General features: G+C 36.0%; 1 pseudogene; it reads right to left on the reverse strand.

Moving 5' to 3' along the window:
- Window positions 1–57: 57 nt before the first annotated feature.
- On the reverse strand, window positions 58–13,971 carry LOC122298541 (annotated as a pseudogene).
- Window positions 13,972–14,493: the final 522 nt, after the last annotated feature.

The raw sequence follows: 14,493 nt of genomic DNA on the forward strand, positions 1-14,493 counted from the left end.
ATTAAGCTAATTTCAATATTTTGGCCTAGAAAATAAATGGCCATCCAAAATATTTTTGTGTTAGTTCCACAACACCTCTCTCTTCCTTTACTTATAAAGTCAAATACATGATTTTCAAATGTCACTTTTAGAGAGAGAGAAACAAAATGATAGTGCTTAGGACATGGTCAAATATTCAACTTTCTCCAAAATTCGACTCCAGGGAAAGGGAAAGACAGAAATTGTCCGAGAGGTTGACAAGCATTCTTCACTCCCACAATTTCTTGCCAACTTCCTTGCATTACGCTATCCCATTGTAATCTATGCATAGTCATTCCAGGTCCACCAATGTCGAACATTGTTTAGGATGTGCAAATTTCATACAAAAAGAAGCCTGCATATTTATAGTTTACTTAACGAAACAATTCGATATAATCTTTCCCCAGTTAACTAAAAGTCATTGATATAAATTTATTCAAGTGTCTAAAAATAAAAAACCAGCGATATAATTAGTTTTGTATAGGAAAACTTTCGAGGTGCGGTGCACGAGATGAGAGTTTACCATGCAGGGATGGGCTCAAAGAATCTTGCCTTGTAGAGGTTTCCGACATTATAAAAAAAAAAAAAATGAAATGTATGTACAAATCTTAATTTTACTTACTTCTGGGGGTCGAAGCAGGTAGAAATGTTGAGGTACCTTTCAAGAATCTTTTACATTTTTTACTGTTTAAAAAAATGTATATATTAATTTACTCTTGAAACCTCCTTCCCTCCTCTTTGTATTTCCCTATTAGGTGGAGACAATCTTTTAACTCGGCATACATACATAGCCAATTAAAGAGAAGACGAGGAAAACAAAGAAAAGAAAAGCACAAATTAATTAAATTAATTAAACTTAATGTAGCTTACTCTCTTTTCACCTTTCATATTTCCAGACTATTTTTCCCAGCCTAATAATCAAACAACCCCCTCCCTCCATGACACCAAAATTATCCCAACCAAGATAAGATTTTGGAAGAAGACAGAGACCCAGAATAACTGAGAACCCAGAAAGGTTAGAGGGAACTCAGGTAATCCTTCATCAGAGTGAAGATGGGATTGGCATGAGAATATTCCTCCAATCTTTGAAACAGAATTCCATCCATCCGGGCTTCAACTCCATCAGAAAATTTTAACTCTTCCAGTAGTTCTTTCAGTGTTCTGTCAACTCCAACTAGGGTATTCCCTATGCCACTTAAGATTTCTGGTAGTGTTGGGGAGGGTCTCGAAAGCTCCACTACAGTAACCTAGCTCTATGAAACCAAATCCATAAGAAAACAATCTCTCAGGATAATGGAAAGCAAAACCATACAATATTTTTCACTTTTAATATGCACATAATCTACACAAGGTGATTGTGAATCCCAAGCCAGTTACATACTATAACAATATGTATGAGCAGGCTTGTGATTTTGACAGAATCAACAATCAACAGTAGATTTCATTCCCCAAGAAAACTCATGACCAAAAACTGGGGAAATGGTAAACAACAAACCTGTCCATCTTGTGGTATATTAGCCTTCATTTTTGCTATAACAATAGCCCGAGAAAGCCCACCAGTAGCATCTACCAATCCTCTTGAAGCTGCATCTTTACCTGTCCAAACCCTTCCCTGTGCAACCTCCTCCATCTTATCTACCTGGTAAAAAGGTTATGGGACATTGGAAAGACTTCGGACTTTGAACATGAAAAAAGAATGAAGCAGCTGGAATTCTTGATGAACATCAAAATGATCAGCTTACAGGCATTGATCTGGAAAAGGCTGCCTTGTCCCGAAATCACTTATATGCCTTCTCTGCAGCCTTGGCAAAGAGTTCAGCTTCATCTAGCCTGTATAAAATGTTGATAACTAGTTACTTGGATCATAGAGGTAAACTCCAAGCTAAAGTAACAGAATGAAGCAACTTCCTGCAAATAGGGAAATTAAGGGTGGCCTCAAAGGCATCAAGATTCAGGCAGTCATACCGCACAGCAGCTACAACACAGTGAATACAGAGCCCAGATAACAGATTAAAGTGAATAACCAAATTACAATTCTCTTGTACCAATAAACTAAATAGAATATTCATTATTCATCATTTGATCAACCCTAAAGTTTTAAAAGATTTTGACTTTAAAACCCTTGTTTTGTAATAAGTAATAAAACTTCATTAATGATGCAAAAGGAATTTAAAAGCCGTGTTTTTTTACTAATCACAGAGAGAGAACTGCATCTACAAAAAGTACAATTTTTCTTTTGATATAGAAAACAGATTGACAAATTGTGTATTTGAGTATAAGGTCCCATAAAAAAAAGATTGACAAATTGTGTATTTGAGTATAAGGTCCTTGGACTTTGTTAACTACGTTGGATTGGATGTCAACCTGTGGAGGCACCATTTGTGACTATTGGTTGGTCTAAAAACCTGCTACTTCCCAAAAAAGAGTTGGCAGCCTGGTTAGAGAAAATTAAGAAATCCCAACTACCAGAGGAGATCTGAATAATTGTTGCATTATACCATTGCACTATAATACCAGAGAGTCAGTTATTTTATTATATCAAAGGATTATCGTAGGTACTACTGGAGGGTTTTGGTTTAATAGTAAAGCTCACTCTCATGCAGTTTGGTGAATTAGAGTTCATGGGTTCGATCATCATACCTACCAGCTTCCTACCATTATCTCCTTTGTAGGGTTGGTACTACTATTGGTCATTTTCAAATGGAGAATATGAACCATCCCCCTTCTAACATCATAGGCATTTCAAATATGAATTTGAAACAAGATCAATATATAAGGATTCTGAGTATTCCTCTAGGCAGTGCTTATGCTATTTAATCAATTACTTGTCCATTTCATCCATAACTTCTCAAGCCCAAACCAATACATAATGTAATTCCATTTTCCATTTTTTATTGTGTGGGTGTAGCAATTTGAGCATCGATGTAAACATTCAGCTACCTATTAGGCAGGAGACATTCAGCTTTAAATGTGAACATGAATGCTTTGTACAGCAGAATACCATCCTGCCAGGTTTCAACAAGGATTTATAAAGCTAGCAAGCCACATGGCCTCATTACCTGAAAGGTCTGTGTTCAGCTGTAAGGAGCTCAGCGAATCTTCCCCTTGATATAATTTCTTTGTTGAAGCCAATCTTCTCGTAAAGTTTTCCCAGGTTAAACTTCCCTACAAAATTTGACGAAGCATTAGCATAAAAAAAATTTTAGGAACCAAGTTTTAGGCATAGAAAAGTCCAATTTGAGCAACCATAAGGGAGAGTGCAATTTGGTTTCGGGGAATGAGGAAGATAGATTGAGATTAACCAACTTCCAAATGAAAGCAATTTGAGACCCATGTGTAAAACATGATATATAATTGAAAAATTGGTCGTATGAACTTCTTTAGTTACAGATCTTCCAGTTCATTTCCTGACTAAGACCTTGAAAAAAACTAAACAATCTCAAGCCTAAATACCGCAACTCAATCATGATTGAGAATTGAGTCGCAGGAACCATTCCGCGAGGGAACTTGCAGCTTCACAGCACAAGAAGGCACACCATGAGCTTCACTCCAGTTACAATCTTCCATAAGAGGTTTTTCTTTAATGAGAAAACCATTAAAATACAAACTAAAAAGGCACATCTAAAATTTTAAAATATGTGGTATGATAAGTGTTGTGCCCCCAAAGAAATTGCAACCATGCATATGTCTCATTCCAGAACAGGGTTTCCTGCAGGACATACGATAACTAATATTCTTCCCTTTTGTAATTTCTGGAGAGTTTACTGGAATAAACTAATCAGAAGGTTTTTTATGGTAAGAGAATTCGATGCAGAAGTTAATCGCCACATGCATATGTTCTCTCTAAATTTCATTTTCTTACTCCCCCAGCCAGCTTAAATTTCTGGTATTTAACTGTACTAACAACTTAGTATCACTGTAGATTAGGTTCACTATTTTTTTGTTTGTTTATTCTCAGGTCTACCTGTGACAACTCCAATGGAACCAGTCAAGGTTAGATTTTCTGCAACAATAGTCCCCGCTGCCATCGCCATATAGTATCCTCCGCTCGCTGCAACATCAGACATTGATGCAATAACAGGTTTTGATGCAGCCAAAAGTCTGATTTCCCTCCAAATTCTGTACACCATAAACACCAGGGGTTCATAAGTTATTCATAAAATATTTTCTTTAACAATTCAACTCTAGCAATCAAGGAGGAGCAATCAAAGCTCCTCCTTTGTCAATCTTCAGATCTTATAATGGAACAACTTTTCTCATCTTCTCTGAGTTTTATCAGGGGACTGCTAAGGAAAAATTTAGGGTGTTGGGTTCTGTTCGACCCAGGTGGGTGCGAGGCTGTTTTCTCCAACTCAAATGCAAACTTTAAATATACAGTCAGGAAATGTAATTAACCGGAGAAGTTTGTAATAATGATGAATGATAAATAAGGCAGCCACCAGAAGCAGCGCATAAACAAATTTGGAATAGAAAGTAGGCATTTAACCAAAAAAGCAGCAATTATATCTTAAATATAATTGCTATGCTTTGTATGGTGGACAATATAGTGTACCTAAATGCCTACCTCCTCTTTGCCTAGTTAAATCAATTGGTAGGTCCACAGTCCATACATTTGGATCACATCAAGCAAGTAGACGGAGAACGTTTGCTGTCACCATGCCTTAATAGCCACAGTCTACACATGTTTTCAGTCTCATAGAAAGCTACTGTGGGAGGAAGATAAATTCTAGGCTGTTTTAGGGGCCACTTTGTGGGAAAAGTGAGTTTCAGGAGCAGGAACTGGGGCTTAGTTTGCTAGCTAGATGTTTAAAAGGTGATCACATTGATTGGCGCATATAAGAAACTGGGAGAAACAAGGATGGGACACTTTTCACCAATCCTCTATGAAGTTCAAATTATTGTTAATAGAACTGTTAAGGCTTTTCAACAGTTTGAGAGGCCCAAGGCCCGAGGCAAGGCGATTAGTGATCGCAGCTTCTCCCTCTTCATGTTAGGGGAGCTTTCAGTAGATTCTGGTGAGGGTAGCGAAGAAGCCAGTCCAATACCAAGTTCTCAAGTTGGTGGTAGTAATAGAAACTTCGGTGTTGGTTACTGGGACATTTCTAGCAGATGAAACTACTAATCTATGGGGTTGATAGTAAACAGGTACATCCTCTAACATGCATACTGTTACGGAAAAGCTTGTTGGAATTCTTATAGGAGTTTATTCCTTGGATTGTGCGAGTATATTTCTATTTGAAGTTTACTTTATTACTTCTTACTTTGTATAACCAAGGCTTCAGTTCTCACTTGGCCACCCTTCCTCACAAGCCTATACTCCACGATCTTCTCGGATTGGATTGCCTTCCTTCCCTTTTCATCTATCATGGGCATCTCACTCACCACCTTGGTTGGATCTCCAACCTTCCTCCTTAGCCATGAGACATGAAAAATAAAGTGAATGTGAACCCCAACCGGTAGATCTAGCTTGTATGCAAGCTGTCCGCACTTTTCCAACACTTGATATGGGGCAAAATACTTAGCCCTCAACTTGCTCAATGTTGCTTTAGATAGTGCATTGTGCTCTCTTGATAGGTACTTGAGAAATACCCACTCACCCGGTTCAAAGGACTCTATAGTCCTCCCTTTGTCAAAGTGTTTCTTCATTTGGTCTTGAGTACGTGCCAAATTCTTCTTGAGATCCTTCAAGACTTCAGTTTCTCCCATCTATAATATATTTGGTTTAGGAGTCTAGGAATACATCAAAGTCTTGAATCCTAAGAGTTGTAGCCTACTTTAAAATGTATTCAACTTCATATTTCTTATAATTTAAAGCTCTATTTAAAGAGCCCTAGTCGATCAATAAAAAATAAGAAGAGAATTATTTCCAAACTTATGTTTGACGGAGTTTCTAGGTTTCTCTAATAACCTAGTTTATCATTATAAACACCTTTGTTACAAGATCCATTATCTGGGCTCAACAATTGGTATCAAAGCCTGCGATGCCAGGCTCATGTATGGATTGTATGGAAACGGTCCTGTATAGTTTGGAGAAGCAGGTGGCTTCAATCTTTCTCTCTCTGTGGCAAATAATGAATAAAATGAAGTTAGATGTCAATCTTGATAGCAGAGGCAAAAATATGCAAGAGAATACATCCATGGACGCACAAGACATTGTTCATGTTGAAGATAAGCCAAAAAAAAAATATTTTTGAAGACAATGATGGAAATCTAGAACAAAGTTTTGACATTCAATGAAGCCAAGTCTGTATTTGGGTTTTGAAGATCCTAATTTCAATTCAATGAAATTTCAGGGGATGCATAATTGCTTGGTCTGTGAAACATATCCTGCAAAATAAAATTATAATGTCAAAGTTTCTATTAAATGCCTAGATGGGGGCAAAGAAACATGGATATAATGAAGTCAACACTAGCCCCAAAAGTTTAAACTGATGGGAAGATGTAGGTTTTATTATTTATTTTATATTTTAACACTCCCCCTCACGTGTGAGCCAGACTCTCCTTTAATAAGTGGGCCCAACATGTGAATATTAAATTAAATAGGGTGAATTGTAAAGTCAGGCTTCCAATTTAGGACATTCACTTTGTTACCTTGTGAAGTCTCCACTTGTCCCAAAAGTTAAACTAACGGGAAAATGTAGATATATTCAATTAATAATCCTTCTTCAAGTCGAAGGGATGCAAAGGACTTGAGGTGTTCCATGTAAGCCCGTTGGGAGAAGGGCTATTTCAACTTTCAAGGGAGATGGAATGTTACAGAACAGCTTGTTGGAGTTCTTACATAACTTTATTTCTTTGATTCAGCAAGGAGTCTATTTCTATTTGGAGTTTACTTTATTACCATTAAGTTTTTAGGGAGAATTTATTCCATCTATAATTAAATATGGTTTAGGAGTCCAGTATTGGGTCAGTCTTGAGTCTTGAGTCCTAGTCTATTTTAAATTGTATTTAATTTCTAATTTCTTATAATTGTAAGCTCTATTTAAAGTGCCTTAGTCCATTAATAAAAAATAAGCAGAGTTTTTTCCAAACTTATGTTTGAAGGAGTTCCTAGGTTTCTCTAATAGCTTAGATTATGATTATAAACACCACTGTTTACAAGATCCATTATCTGGGCACATAACATGTATAAATGTTTTAACCTGTTACGCATTTGAGAGTTAAATTTGAAAACAATAAATCAGTTTCAGTGGGTGCTGCAGAGGACAGAGGTATTGGGTTGTAGACTGAGCTACCTTTCTCCACCATTGAAGCTGTATGGGTTATAAAGGAAACATAACATGAATGGGGTACTTGTTCACACAAATGCCTAATTTCTTCGTTTCAATATTGATGGATTCATAGAGGTAAAATATTCCAGTACTTACAAATCAGAAAGCCAGAGCATCGCCTCGAGGGTGTCAATTCGAATAATTACTGCTTTATATCTTTTTGACACTCAGGTAAGGAAAAGGAACAAAACAAAATAAAGCAAAAGAACAGCATGACTAGAACTAAACTGACTACGTAAATATAAGAAACTAAAATGACAAAGCAAAAATACAATAATTGGTTTCATATGAAGCAACTCCAAGCTGATAAAGTCTTATGACACCTGTAGACGTTATGCTTTCTGTTCTTAGACTTCTAATGAAGGATGGAGGTTGAGGATACAACACATTTTGGGCCTTACTTAAGCAAAAGTTACAGCTGCATGTTGTGGATGCATATTGATATTACCATTTCTGCTCTTAGTTCATCTATGCTAGCAATCTTCTTTAGACATCATGCCAGAGGACTTCTCAAGACTCAATCCTCATGTTTCAACAGTATATAACATGATATTGCATATCATCATCCCATAAGGCATGGTCACATGACTCACATTTTAAGAGAGAATCATAATCCCTCCCCAGTCAAAAACATGAGCATTGGATCAAGCAAATTGTAATTAGAAGATCATCTATACCTCTGACACTACGAATCTTCTCAATGAACTGCTCTGCAATAATACCCGAACTTGAGACATTCAATGGACTTCGTGCACGACTACTGCTCCCTGAAGCTCTGATCACTGCTATTTGGTTTTTACCACCTGATAAACCAAGAGTCCATTTTCTAACTGCAGAGTATTTTCTGTTATAAACATGAATAAAATTATCATGATAGTTAATATTTCACATCTTTCAAAATCCAAGCAATTGAATTAGTTGACTACTGGGCTGATCATAAATCACAGAGAGAACCATGCTCTTTTCCACACTCATGTCACCAAGTCAATAAAACATTAGACAACAATGATTATGTGTGCATGAACAGATTGCCTACGTCCATTGGAGCCTCTTTTACTGAATTTGTATGAGATTACAAAAAACTCTACAAATTTCTCTCTCTCTCACGTCCTTCTTCTCTCTCTGTTTTCCCACTCTCCAACTTCTAGGGGCGTGTACGGGCTCCTCTGGCATCCATTTTTTATGCCGTTTGTGGCAATGGATTCGTCTTGATGCGAGGAACATCATTGTGTGGTCAAAAGTTGATTTTAATCAACTTGATTTTTCTGGACAGCACAAAACCAAAGCTCTAATACTAATTGTTGTGTCTCTGGCTTGTCAAAAAATCACACAAGACAATAGAGAGACAATAGTTAAGTGGTTTAGCAACTTGCCTACGTCCAGTGAAGCGGAAACTCAGTATTTTCAATATGTTTGTACAAAATTACAAACACTCATAAACGAGCTCTCCATCTCTCAAATGACCTCTGTTCTTGGTTTCTCTAGAACCTAAATTTCGCCCTCAGTCCTGCCTGGATCTCTCACCATAGTGAGGATAATTTTAATCTTCAGCAAATGATCTCTTTTTATAGGAGAAGCCATGGGGGACAAACTCCCACACTTATTGACCAAGAGGGAGCCTTCTTTCGGTGCAGCAGTTTTGGTCAATATTTGCTGTAAGAGACTTTCGGTGGATGGGTGGTTGGCTGCAAGTTTAAAAGACATTTCACACTTGGAGAGTTTCCAACAAGTTATAAGGTCCTAGACAATTACAAGAGAAATTCGCATGCCGTAAAGAAAATCATGATATAGCTTGCCACATAAATCTGACACCTATATATATAGGATACATATCATAGAAATTTAAAAGAATTGCCTGGTTTATGTGGAGACTACAGAAAAAGAAAGTTTGTCCATTGTTCAAACAGTTTTTCCACAGAAAACTTGTTCATGAAAATTTTTGAGAAAATTGTACCACCTTCATATAAGTAGATAGTTTAGCCTCGTAACAAGCACGCACTCAAAACAATTAAATATAGCATCAGCAGCATGTTGAAAGCAATTTTCAATATGATGTTGGATTATGATGCAGCAATCAAATACATATGGATCATGGATGGACAATATAAAAAAAAGATATCTGCCATACAAAGTAACATTAATAATATTTCTATATGATATAAAATGAGACTTATCAAGATAAAAGATGATAGAAAATCAGAGCTCTAATTAAGACACGAGGTTGTCTAGTTGTCAACAGTAGCGACTCCTGTACAAAAATATACTCCAGTAGAAACCAAAACTGACATAATTGTAGACCTCAGAAAACAAGTTGGCTGCCTGTAATCAACCATAGGAAGATTTTGATCCTTGTGCACTCCTAGTCTCTCCCTCAACATTGAAATAACCTGCAATAAATGTTACTGAAAATTACCTAAAAATTATCATATCAATCAAGAAAAAAAGCTTTACAGTTGCACAAAACACTTCCACTAACAATGTCCAGTCACACTAAAAACAAAAATGACCATTATATAATTCTCTCTCTCTCTCTCTCTCTCTCTCTCTCGATAAGTAAGACAAATTTTATTAAAAATAAAAGAAAATTGCCCCAAGTAAATAGGGAGAACGCAATAGATACACCTAGGCAAAAAAAATATAAAAAGATCAAAATGTCTTGGAAGCTAGATGTAAGAAATGAAGAAAGAACAATTATAAGCAACCATCTAGTGGTAAGGGGCGTTTAGAAAGAAGGGCTTGATATACTTTACCAACTTCTCATTATGTTCAATACTGCACAAATTTCTTTTTCTCCAAATACATCACATTAAAGAAAACGAAATCATTTCCACATCAAATATTTTTTTATGACTGCCAAACTGTCCTTTCTAACGAGTGAAGAGATCTATCACTCAACAAGTTATGACCCAATCTATCCCAAAAATAATGAAAATCATTTCCACAAGGTACTAGCAACCTTGCAATAAAGTAGAAATGATCAACAAAATTGCCCAATCTTAAACATGCAACACCAATCGACTAATACAAGATGCTGATTCCTTGAGATATCCAATGGAAGAATCTTCCTCAAAGCCATTGTCTAGGCCAAAAAACAGCACTCTCTTTAAGAGGGACCATATTGCACCCTATAATCTTCCAAAGGAAAGGCATTAGGTGTTGTTAAATGACTTTTACTTTAAACACCCTTCTGGGAAGGGGCCCAAACTAGTTTATCTTCACTGTCCCATCTCAACCTGTTGGATTAAAAAAATTGACTATGAAATAAGATAAAAAGTATCCAACTCTCAATCATGATCCTCTCTTATTAAATTCACAACATTGATGAGGTATTAGTGAGTTTGTAAATGATCAACCATTGATGCATACTTATGAAAAAATTATACCTTCACTGATTGATATCCACACCATACATTATAAAAAAAAATCTTACCTTTAAGCTTTCACCCATCTCATATATGGTAAAGAGGGTGAACAGCCCCTCCTAAACTTTTATGGGGCCCAACCCCGAACAGCCTGCTAACCTCATTAGAACAACACCATCTCTTGCCCACCCCCGAAACCCACCCTTATTGTCCGCTATCAAACTCCAAAGACTCTCCCTCTCATTGGCATAGCACCATAACCATTTTCCACGAGACCTCCATTTAATAAATAAATCTCTAACCACCCTCAACAATCGAAGTACAAACCCTGGACCCAATTTAGTTGGCAAAGTTTTACTCAACCAATCCACCCAATAGAAATTCTCATTGTAACTTCTTTAGGCAGTTAAAAATGTTGACATGAAGAAGAAAAAGAGACAAAATAAGTAGAAAACTTGACAACATTATCTTAATCAAGGTTAAGTGTGGCAAGGCATATTGATTACTCCTCATAATACCTCAAGCCTAAACTTCTAAGTAAACATGAACTGAATCGTGTACCTCATCATCATAGGATATGTTCGTTATCCGGCCCTCCTCTTTCAGCCTTTCAACTTGGAAAACTCCTTCATTGATGAAGTTCTCGAGATCCTCCCTTTTCTTCCCTATTGAGAGTTTATAGAATCCTATAAGATTAGATTATAGTTGTAGAATTAGAAAATCATCAGATGCCACACCACCTTGGGCAGAAGAAACTTTATCCAGCCAATCCCCATAGATGTTATCAAGTAATGAAGTCAGCATCTCACAAGTTTCTTCGGACATCGTCCTAGGCGTACGTTGATCACCAGTACTTTCGTATTTACCAATCCTTAACACTTGTGGCTCAATTCCTACTTTGTCCAAAACCCCTGCACAAAAAATTTCCCCGAGCTCTCTTATATATACAAATAGATCCATAAGTTCACACAGAACAAAATTTTTGAACAGCAACAAATCAGGAAAGGAGTTTTTGTAGATCAGTCTTTTAAAAAATTCTTGTATGCATGAAACAGGCTATAAATTATTATCTTACAAGCATCTATAAGTTGCACAAGCAAGCACATTTAACATTCAGGCACAACCACAGCATGGAGTACAATAACTTGCATCTGGAAGTGAGTAGAGACGATGTTGTGGATTTGGCTAGAGAGATTAGTGTCGATCTGTGAACAAGCTAAAGGAGTAGTACATGAGTTTTGAGGGGTAGTTGTCTGAAAGTCAGTTTCTCAAGCCATTGACTGAATTGATTCAAGTTGTAATATTATCTAAAGTTGGAATAGGTCTAAGGGATTTTTATTGGCGAGTCCTCATCAACAAAATACATTGTATCATTGTGTGATGAGTGATTGTTGATCTTATTTGATACAGATAGAGAGATTGGGAAAAAGAAAATGGAATTGAATTGCTTCATAGTAGGGGCCGTAAGCACTGCTAATGGATATAGAGGTACCATTCGAGAGTGATTGGGTCTATATCTTCTCGGCGAGCAAAAGTCCACTATAGGAGGCAGAAGAATCCCTTGGACCAGGCTGAAGATGCGTTGAGCAAATGATTCTTTGAAGTCAACATTTATTTTATTTAGTCAATTGCAGAAATTTTACTAGAATTGTTATGAAAATATTGTGATTAAAATTCTTAATTGGTAGACTTTGCAGCACAGTTCAAGCTAGGTCACTAAATGGCCTATCCCATATTACTCATTAAATTTTGTGGAGATAAAATAAGATGTGATGAATATTGTGCAAGTATTCAGACAGTGGTACTTGATAAATTTAGAACCAGTTCCATGAAACTTGAGACTACAAATAAGAGGGAAAAATGACTAACAGGGTAAGTTTAGTTGTGATAGCAGCAAGAATCAGCATTAAATCCATTTCTGAAATCAGCTGCAAGTTCAGGCTAACAAAACGGCAATGGAATATCTGCAGGTTACACATGCTTGTACATATACAGGCGCACTCAATTGGCAAGAACAAATTTATTGAACTGCAGAAAACTTCTTTAGGAGTACAGTATAATAATTAAAGCTTGAAAGTCATGTAACACAGAAAAAACTTTCATATTGTCCTCTAAGGACCCATCAAAAATATTCCTTCTTAATAGCAGATGAAGTATCATGAATGAAAAATATGAAAGAACTGGAATAATCAACGTACCTCTAAAGAATGATGCTTGAACTGTCAAACCTAACAAAGAAAAATAAGCACTTGGCGGGGCATATATCTCTTCACATGCACTAGCAAGGTAATATTCTTTCTCACGACATTCAGGGGCATATGCCACAATGAATTTACGTACAAGTAAATAAAGATCAAAGTTAGTGGTCAAAATAGATAATTTGCTGCAGGTCATTATAGAAAACTCCAAGTTAAAAATGAAAATGATAAATTTACAACTATTTTTTTATCAGTAATATTAACGTACAACTATTTTACAACTTTATTTCAAATGGAGGGTAACTATGCAAACTTGAAAGTGGAGCAATTACATTAGTTGGTTGTAAAATGAAAATCCAGCACTTGGAACATAAGGTATACTATCAATGACCTTTGTGATGAAAAGAAGATAGAAATAGAAAAAATTTATGAGAAGCTCTTGTAAGATTACTTAATGCAGACAGTTATCCAGTATAAAAAGAAATGGCATATCTGAATTTTCCAAAGAAGATATCTTCCCTGTCATCTGAATGTATACAGACAAGGGTCCTCCTGTGTAAACACATGCACACACTGTACACACATGAACCAAGCCTCTTCAAAGACAAGCTAAACGCAAACAAGAGGTACGATTGCTGCATTTTTGTTTGTTTGTGTACTCGATTGGAGTTGGCACTTGGCACCGCTTCTTTTTTGCTATTACAATAGGCAGACATACCCCATACCCATTTCAGAAGCCGGAGAAAAGTCAAATTCTATGAAACTTCATACAGAACATGTTTTATAAATAGCATTGTGACACTATACCTGATTTCTTGAAATCCAATATATGCCTGCGGATTTCCTCAACTTTACCCCAGCCCCAACTCAAGATTTCTATATGGAGATAGACAGCAGATATACGAGGATCATATGCTGCCTTTATAATATTCTCACAAATTTGAGGTAGAGAAATTACCAAAGAGATACGGCCGTTCAGTTGATCAGATTGAAATCGTTCTTAACTGCCTCCATGATAATTTAATAACGTGGGACACGTGTTGCCAAAGCTTGATGGAAGCTTTACCTATAAATACCACCTTTTGGTCCCCAAACTCATATATTATGATTGATTAGGATCACATAAATAATATTTAGACATTAATTGTAATTAATCATACTTAGTATAATAAATTTTATCCCACATGAATTTTTATTATATGACTAATTAGGATAAAATATCAAATTGTTCATAACTTACCCACCGGAATTATGAATTAATAATTTGATAATTTTATCATAAAGTTTAATATTAGAAAGGATATATATCAAATTATAATCATTAATGAACTATTTGCTGTGGGAGTATGAAAGTGTACATTTAAGGATGATCTGTCTAGGAGACTAGATTTTAAGCAGGACCATTGTGACTCCTCAATCTTTCCTGAGAACTTACTCAGTAGTACTATTTCTTTCTGCTGTAAAACAAGACTTATACATGATTATTGAGTAAATAATTTGATAAATTATATCATGAAGAATAATTGAATCTACTTGAATTAAAAATTTAGCTCGCAGGCAATTTTTATGTCATTAGATTCAATTTTTAAGTATGATTTACATTGGTAAACCATGAAATTTTATTTAGTCAATTTTAACATAAGC

The sequence above is a fragment of the Carya illinoinensis genome, chromosome 16 (genome assembly GCF_018687715.1).
Source record: "Carya illinoinensis cultivar Pawnee chromosome 16, C.illinoinensisPawnee_v1, whole genome shotgun sequence".
Taxonomy (NCBI): Eukaryota; Viridiplantae; Streptophyta; class Magnoliopsida; order Fagales; family Juglandaceae; genus Carya; species Carya illinoinensis.